Source organism: Myxine glutinosa, chromosome 10 (genome assembly GCF_964187855.1).
Source record: "Myxine glutinosa chromosome 10, kmMyxGlut1.1, whole genome shotgun sequence".
NCBI lineage: Eukaryota > Metazoa > Chordata > Myxini > Myxiniformes > Myxinidae > Myxine > Myxine glutinosa.
The window spans coordinates 110436356-110446399 of record NC_136270.1 but is presented as its reverse complement, the minus strand read 5'-3'; positions in this window follow the sequence as shown (position 1 = coordinate 110446399).

Sequence of the window (10044 nt, the reverse complement as noted above, 5' to 3'; positions counted from 1 at the left end):
TCCTTAGACCCTTTACACCCCTTTATACCCCTTACACCCCTTAGACCCCTTTGACCATTTACACCCCTTTAGACCCTTAACACTCCTTAGACCCTTTACACCCCTTAGACCCCTTTGACCATTTACACCCCTTAGACCCACCCCTTCGACCATTTACACCCTTTAGACCCTTTCATAACCATTTCGACCCTTTTGAGACATATACTGTACATCTTTTGACACTTTTCAGACCTATTGACTTTTTAAGAAACTTTGGCCAATTTAAGACCATTTGGACACTTTTGACCCCTTTTGCTCTTTTGTCCAACACCTTTAGACCCCAGTTGGCCCTTTTAAGATCCTTGATTCTTTAAACACTCTAGACCCATTTATGACCCTAAAAAACTTTAGACCCCTTCGATAATTATAAAACATTTCCTCCCAAAATCAGTTTTGCCGACCTTTTCCGTGCACTATTCGTGCCGCATCACAAGTTGCGATGATGAATCTAAACTGATAGCTCAAAGTGAAACTGATGTTGCAATGTGAAACTAAAACTAGTGATCTATGGATCATCAAATGGGAAACCAGAATGAAATGCGATGGGAAATTACTGAAATCAGAGCTATGGGGAGTATAGAGAGAGGGGGGAGGTCGAAACTGAAGAAACAATGTGGAGAGGGATAGGTACCTGGAGGTGGTCGGTTGGTATGTAAAGAACTTTGGTTATCTTCCATCAGGCTGTAGGGCCAAAACATGCCTAAACCCGTTTCCCAGCTGAGCTTTCATAATATCACCTTCACTCCTGAGCAGTACTTCGGAGGTACAAGCATGGATTGGAAATCTTAGCTGGTAGAATGGAACGAGGTTGTCCAGGTTACCAGCTTCACCCATTTCGACATTTGCTCACTGAATATTTACACTGAATTCCCATTTCTATCAATACACACTCCAAAGGAAATTGCTCATTTCAGATGAGACATCTACGAACCCCCGTCATTGACGGGTACCTTTGCTAGTAATTTATTAATAATAATATTAATTTACTCATAATATTAATTTAATAATAATAATTAATAATAACTATTTAAAAATACTATTAATTTAATAATAATTTAATAATACTTTAATAACAATAATACTTCAATAACAATAATACTTTAATAATAATTTAATAATAAGAATTTAATAATTAAATTATAAGGTTTAATAATTAATTTAATTTAATTAGAAAACGTTTTCTTTTTTATATCCAAGACTGAGGCTTATGGAAGAATGAGGTGACAGAAGGTGAAAAGGCAACAAACCCTCCAACAGGATAATGTGTGGCAATGGAGCCATAGTGGACAAAGCAAGCAACGGAAAGCACAAACAGGAAAATAGGATATAAAGGAAGGGTGGAAACAGGAATCCTCAGTCTGGGCATGAAGAATATTTTAAGGTTAATTATGATGTCACAGGTCACGTGGTACGGCCGCCATCTTGGAAAAACCGAAAATTTTTACATCTCTATATCTCCAAAAGCGCTGCGTAGAAAAGATTGAGACATATCTCATTGTAAAGAACTATCCATGGAGAATAAGCCTTGTGAATGATGATGTCATAATTCGACAAGTACAAAACTTCATCCGATAAGGATGAAATTTCTTGAGCATAAATTCATAAATTGATGGAGGAAAAAAAAAAGTGAAAGCGGGGTTGTTGTAAAGTGTGAGGATGTGTGTGTGTGTGTGTGTGTATGTGGGGATGTCTGTGTTTGGGGGGGGTGTGTGTGTGTGTGTGTGTGGAGGGTGTGTGTGTGTGTGTGTGTGTGTGTGGGGGGGGGGGTGGGGGGTGTGTGGATATGTGTGTGTGGGGGGGGGATGTGTTTGTGTGTATGTGGGGATGTGTGTGTGTGTGTGTGTGTGTGTATGTGGGGATGTGTGTGTGTGTGTGTGTGTGTGTGTGTGTGTGTGTGTATCGGGGTTGTATCCACCAAGGGGGGTTGTATCAAAGCATGTCCAATGAAAGTGGAGTTGCATGAAAGCAGGAAGGTGGAGGAAACCGGTCATCACTGCCAGCAGTTGTAAAGTGGCAGTTCTAGTTCTTATTATTTTGACTAATTCAATTTGTTTATTGATTACTGATGAAACCTGGTGACAAAACTGTCAGGTACAATAATCAGAACTTGTCCGAGTCTATTGATAAGTTTTCCATGCCTATATAGTTTCGCTTTAAAATGTTTCTCTCTGCAACCGTTTGTCCGATCAATGCATATTTCATTTAAAATTTTGATGCCATAGGTCACATGTTGTGGCAGCCATATTGGATGAAAGGAAAAAATGCGGACATAATTTCCTCCGAAACCACTCAACAAAAAAATTGAAACTTCGCATGTCATCAACTCCCTTTGGGGTGGGTATATAGGGTAATAATGATGACATCTTCAGTGAAGTGGTATTCCAGCCATAATTGGTTGAATTGAGATCCGTATACCAAAAAATCTTAAACTTCATATATCTGATCTACGACCCTATGTGAGTGAAGAATTACATTTATTACGTCATAACTATGCCAATAAACGGTGTGATATAATTGGGTGCATGGATGATACGGGAACATGGGCCACAATAGCAGTGGGCCATAATAGTAGGGTGTTCAGTTTGGGATGGTATTTGTGTTCAGAATGAATGTGCGAGACGAGAATATGTGCCCTACGAGTGCCGTTCTATTTTTCTTTGCAGATGGCATGGTCATGGAATAATTTAATTGAAATTGATATAAAGTTTACACAGTGTGGAGGTGAGCAACAGGGCGTAAGAAATAAAAAAGGATTAACTGGGTTAGTATCACATAAAATCAAAATTAAGAGGTTTGTGAGTTGCCATCTGGGAGGTTGAAGGAGGTAGGTAAAGCCATGTCTGGTAACAAATGCTCTGAGTACCGAGTAATTCAAACCAGAAACTCTGAAGACACTAAGCTATGCAACATTAACTCTGTCATCCCTCCTTCAAGGTGGCATGCATGCAGTTTCATTTCTCGCTCAATTCTGTCTTTCCATACCTGTGCCTCCGAATATTCTTGTATCTCTTGCAGTTCAAAACCTATTCATTATTGTCCACTCTTCAGAAAGCTTTGAGATTTAAAGAAAAATCTAGGTGAACAATTGATGAGCTCGTGCGCATATCATGCTGTCAAAATGGTCTTGTTATTTTATATATACTCGCAAAGGTACCCGCCCTATGGGCGGGGCTTCAATTGGGAAGCCCAAATGAAAAGGAAAAAAATATCAGAAATTGAAGGCTTTTTTTATTTTAAACGATTTATATGAACATCCGTTAAATCATATCACACGCAAATCATCAAAATCTAAACAGTATTTGTAGAATTTCAATAAAAGGCGTATCACTCTTCATATCGGTAAATATTATTCCATCGTGTTTGGAAAAACTGGAAAATTGGAAAAATTGGGAAAACAATATAGCCTATTTTACTCCAGGGGGTCCCAGGATTACCCACCCAAAATTTCGTTGCGATCGGTTCAGCCGTTTTTGCGGTACCTGGGAACAGACAGACAGACATTTGGTGAATTATAGTAAGATATATATATATATATATATATTTAATTCGCCATGGGCAATGTATCGGTATAATTTAGGCTTGTATAATTTTGGTATTCTATTATTGTCACAGAAATAGCATGCCTTAAGGCTGAAATTAAGAAAACGTTTGCAACAATTATTCTTTCGCAAGAGAGATGAGAATATTGCGAAGAACAGGTGTGAAAAAGGAGAATTGTGTGAGAAATGGCACCGCATGCATAGGTATGAGTTGTACTGTGCAGATGTGTGTGCAGGCCGACGACAAGGAAGTAATTATCCTGTTAGTTTTGACTTGACGAGGTTGACACTGCAGAAAGAATGGATTGTGTGGCAGACATTTCAGACGAAGTCCCCAATCTCACATCTCTACCTGAATACCATCTCCTGTGTTGCGGTGCACACTCGTTGCACATTTTCGAGTTCCTTTGCTTTTCACTGACAACGTGGCTGCGTTTCTGGCATTGCAGGTTGATTGGAGCTTTTCACGTCGGGGCTGGAGGCAATGGAGAAAAGATGGCGGCGGAGGCTCATGGTCTTCAGAGTGCCGGAGCGTTCACACCTTTTGAATATTTCTCAAGGAAAGAACCAATCCTGAACAAGTAGCCACTCCGTGACAGAATATCCCTAAGCATGTATTTAAAAAAAATCCGATTCATCCTTCAAAATAAGCTTCTTTGTGAGTTATTACTTTTTTTTGCCAGCACTTCTTAGCGTTCTAAAATGCACACTGGAAGTTCATCCAGGAAATCCATTTGAATTTTCCCATTAGTGCGTTGTTCAGCTCATGATCAAACCAAAATTCCGAGCACAAAACTGGGCTTTGACTCAAGAAACGACATAACCGTTTTTGGTGCCAAGTTCGGGAAGGAGGATTGTTGGTCCAACAAACGGAATGGCAATCCCTCCATGGTTGTCAAGGAAAAATGTTAAGTGCTTACATCTGCATCGTCGTTTTTAAATAAACGGTAATATATTTAGTTTGACTGTTTCCAATTAATCGATGTAATGAACCAGCAGTCTCATTTGCGATTTTTAAAATCGTTTCAATATGACCATCTTCTTGAATATTCACTTATTCTTGCATATGTCTTTATCTTCATTTCCTCTTTTCTCCTTCTACCTTCACTCTTTCTTTCTTCTTTTTTCTCTTTAACCTTCACTCTTTCATTCCTCTTTTCTCCCGCCTCTGGAACAAACTGCCTCACTCTCTTCCATCCCACTCCTCCCTCCAGGTCTTTAAAACAGCCGTTCACCACCATCTCTTATCCTCCCCCATCCAAAACCTTGATCTTTTCTACCCCCGCTAATTTCACCCCGGATCCACTTTTTTGAAATACCAACTTCTTTTCTGGAAGTCCTTGCATTGTCCTTGTGTTTTATACCTCTCCCACCCCTCCCCCCCATTCCCACGCCTCCTCCCCCCAAGCCTCCTTCCTCCCACAGATTTACCGATGTCCCTGCTCTCAAATGTTGTACTTGTGTGCTTCCCCCTCTCTCCCCACCTTATCTCCCGCTCCCTTTATTTTGTCTTATGTGTGGGGTTTTTTGTCATTAATGTTAGCTCCTACACGAGCCTCGATCTTGTATACAAAAAAAAAAGTTCAGCTATAGGGAATTGACTGGACCAAGGTACGTTTTCTATGGACTTGTGGTGCCCTGTAACATGCTCCTACCAATAATAGCACTTTCAATGAACCAGCGATTGTACTTGTAGACTTCACAAGCATTCGATTAACCTCACTGGTAGAATTTAAATGTAAAAAAAAAAGAAGTACTTTCTTCATATGCAGCACAAGGCTGCGGGGTAGCATCATTGGCTGAGAGCAAGGCTGGGTTGCAGATGCAATGCCCTCTCTGCTGGTTAGAGCACGATTTTTTTTAATTTGGCCATGGTGCCGGCGATAGCTCGCCTACTCCTCGTGAAGGACATCGTGGGATGTTTAACGTCGACGGAGGATTGCTGCCAGACAAGACGCCCGTTTCGCGTCCATTGGAGGGATGGCACAGACGTTGATGAATTGCCCTGCCCCTGGGGCACCAGGATGGCAGTTTGGAGCTGGGTCAGGATTCAAACCCAGGCTAGACAGCTTGGAGGCGAGTGGGGATACCTCTCGGCCATCCTCTCACCCCTGAGGAGTCAATAATTTGACATAACTCAAATTCAAGGTAAAAAAAAAAAAAGCTAATGGTTAAATTAAGCATTACAAGCGTTACGCCTAGGTCCCCCGTCGGTGAAGTGATGAGTTGACAAAGTGGAAGACGCAAGGCGGCCATCTTGGATTTTGACGTGGCGACCCAATTTTCAATAGCGTTCTTTCTTATGCCTCGATACACCCACACACCGGATTAGACGTTGGTACTTCGCTTATTTTTCAAGATATTCCGCTCACAGGGTTCAGACATTTACTTTTCAAGATATTCCGCTCACAGGGTTCAGACATTTACTTTTCAAGATATTCCGCTCACAGGGTTCAGACATTTACTTTTCAAGATATTCCGCTCACAGGGTTCAGACATTTACTTTTCAAGATATTCCGCTCACAGGGTTCAGACATTTACTTTTCAAGATATTCCGCTCACAGGGTTCAGACATTTACTTTTCAAGATATTCCGCTCACAGGGTTCAGACATTTACTTTTCAAGATATTCCGCTCACAGGGTTCAGACATTTACTTTTCAAGATATTCCGCTCACAGGGTTCAAACATTTACTTTTCAAGATAATCCGCTCACAGGGTTCAGACATTTACTTTTCAAGATATTCCGCTCACAGGGTTCAGACATTTACTTTTCAAGATATTCCGCTCACAGGGTTTAGACATTTACTTTTCAAAATATTCCGCTCACAGGGTTCAGACATTTACTTTTCAAGATATTCCGCTCACAGGGTTCAGACATTTACTTTTCAAGATATTCCGCTCACAGGGTTCAAACATTTACTTTTCAAGAGATTCCGCTCACAGGGTTCAGACATTTACTTTTCAAGATATTCCGCTCACAGGGTTCACACATTTACTTTTCAAGATATTCCGCTCACAGGGTTCAGACATTTACTTTTCAAAATATTCCGCTCACAGGGTTCAGACATTTACTTTTCAAGATATTCCGCTCACAGGGTTCAAACATTTACTTTTCAAGATATTCCGCTCACAGGGTTCAGACATTTACTTTTCAAGATATTCCGCTCACAGGGTTCAGACATTTACTTTTCAAGATATTCCGCTCACAGGGTTCAGACATTTACTTTTCAAGATATTCCGCTCACAGGGTTCAAACATTTACTTTTCAAGATATTCCGGTCACAGGGTTCAGACATTTACTTTTCAAGATATTCCGCTCACAGGGTTCAGACATTTACTTTTCAAGATATTCCGCTCACAGGGTTCAGACATTTACTTTTCAAGATATTCCGCTCACAGGGTTCAGACATTTACTTTTCAAGATATTCCGCTCACAGGGTTCAGACATTTACTTTTCAAGATATTCCGCTCACAGGGTTCAGACATTTACTTTTCAAAATATTCCGCTCACAGGGTTCAGACATTTACTTTTCAAGATATTCCGCTCACAGGGTTCAGACATTTACTTTTCAAAATATTCCGCTCACAGGGTTCAGACATTTACTTTTCAAGATATTCCGCTCACAGGGTTCAGACATTTACTTTTCAAGATAATCCGCTCACAGGGTTCAAACATTTACTTTTCAAGATATTCCGCTCACAGGGTTCAGACATTTACTTTTCAAGATATTCCGCTCACAGGGTTCACACATTTACTTTTCAAGATATTCCGCTCACAGGGTTCAGACATTTACTTTTCAAAATATTCCGCTCACAGGGTTCAGACATTTACTTTTCAAGATATTCCGCTCACAGGGTTCAGACATTTACTTTTCAAGATATTCCGCTCACAGGGTTCAGACATTTACTTTTCAAGATATTCCGCTCACAGGGTTCAGACATTTACTTTTCAAGATATTCCGCTCACAGGGTTCAGACATTTACTTTTCAAGATAATCCGCTCACAGGGTTCAGACATTTACTTTTCAAGATATTCCGCTCACAGGGTTCAGACATTTACTTTTCAAGATATTCCGCTCACAGGGTTCAAACATTTACTTTTCAAGATATTCCGCTCACAGGGTTCAAACATTTACTTTTCAAGATATTCCGCTCACAGGGTTCAGACATTTACTTTTCAAGATATTCCACTCACAGGGTTCAGACATTTACTTTTCAAGATATTCCGCTCACAGGGTTCAAACATTTACTTTTCAAGAGATTCCGCTCACAGGGTTTAGACATTTACTTTTCAAGATATTCCGCTCACAGGGTTCACACATTTACTTTTCAAGATATTCCGCTCACAGGGTTCAGACATTTACTTTTCAAAATATTCCGCTCACAGGGTTCAGACATTTACTTTTCAAGATATTCCGCTCACAGGGTTCAGACATTTACTTTTCAAGATATTCCGCTCACAGGGTTCACACATTTACTTTTCAAGATATTCCGCTCACAGGGTTCAGACATTTACTTTTCAAGATATTCCGCTCACAGGGTTCACACATTTACTTTTCAAGATATTCTGCTCACAGGGTTCACACATTTACTTTTCAAGATATTCCGCTCACAGTGTTCAGACATTTACTTTTCAAAATATTCCGCTCACAGGGTTCAGACATTTACTTTTCAAGATATGCCACTCACAGGGTTCAGACATTTACTTTTTAAGATATCGCGCTCACAAGATTTAGATATGGTGACAGCCATCTTGGATTTTGACGTGGCGACCTAATTTTCAATAGGGTTCTTCAATATGCCTAGTTGCACCCACTCACCAAATTAGAATTCGGTCCTTCGCTTACGCACGCACGCATGTCCGCACGCACGCACGGACGGACGCACGCACGCACACACGGACGTACGCACGCACACACGGACGGACGCACACACGGACGGAGGGGAAAACCAAAGTCCCCCTTTCGCTCCGCGGTGCGACAGGGGACAAAAGGTTGTGGTTTACTTGAACTGGCAAGGCTAATAATAATCGCACATTGTTTCTATGTAAATATTTTTCTTGCTTGTACTTGTTTCAGCAGTGCCCTGTTAGCCTTGAGCATCATAGGCCATCACTTTTTATTCTGTGTTAACTGTGTATTTTAAATGGGACGTTCTTGAAAAAGGCTTATGAAGATTGGTCTGGACGACAAACAGTGGCACAAACATTAACAGAGAAAATCGTCATATTTCAGAAATTCCCCTTTTTTTAAATCATGCATAATGTGAGTGTTGTTATTATTCACATCAGTAGGAATTGAAATTTTATGTTTTATGTCCTTCAAAGCACAGCTGCCACTGGTGTGTGCCAGATGGGATGTAACCTCATCCTTGTTGGTGACTACAATTTGGACTTGTGCCCAGACAATCATGATGTCTGGCTTTGATTTTATAATTTTCACTGGCGGAAGAGCTTATTTCTGATCCTACATTTTAGACCAGCCAGCAATGTTCATGCAACAAGTAAAGGTAAACTTGATCTTTCATGTTCAAACTAGGTTTATTTGACATCTTTGTTTATGTCAAAATAGGACCACGGGTCCTGAAGCTCACATGAATCAGGAGCAAGTCAATGACGTCATCAAATATCAACATTTTGTTCGTGCGCATAATCTGGTCACGTAATTGGTTGAGTGCAAGCCCTCTCAAAGTTGATTACAACGATATATGTTTACAGGTCATGTTTTTACAGGTTAAAGGTTATATTTTTACAGGTTACAGGTTATATTCTTACAGGTTACAGGTCATGTTTTTACAGGTTACAGGTCATGTTTTTATAGGTTACAGGTCATAGTTTTACAGGTTACAAATCATGTTTTTACAGGTTACAGGTTATATCTTTACAGGTTACAGGTCATGTTTTTACAGGTTACAGGTCATGTTTTTACAGGTTAAAGGTTATATTTTTACAGGTTACAGGTTATATTCTTACAGGTTACAGGTTATATTTTTACAGGTTACAGGTCATGTTTTTACAGGTTACAGGTCATGTTTTTATAGGTTACAGGTCATGTTTTTACAGGTTAAAGGTTATATTTTTACAGGTTACAGGTTATATTTTTACAGGTTACAGGTTATATTCTTACAGGTTACAGGTCATGTTTTTACAGGTTACAGGTCATGTTTTTATAGGTTACAGGTCATAGTTTTACAGGTTACAAATCATGTTTTTACAGGTTACAGGTTATATCTTTACAGGTTACAGGTCATGTTTTTACAGGTTACAGGTCATGTTTTTACAGGTTACAGGTCATAGTTTTACAGGTTACCAGTCATGTTTTTACAGGTTACAGTTTATATATTTAAAGGTTACAGGTCATGTTTTTACAGGTTACAGGTCATGTTTTTACAGGTTACAGGTTATATTCTCACAGGTTACAGGTCATAGTTTTACAGGTTACAGGTCATGTTTTCACAGGTTACAGG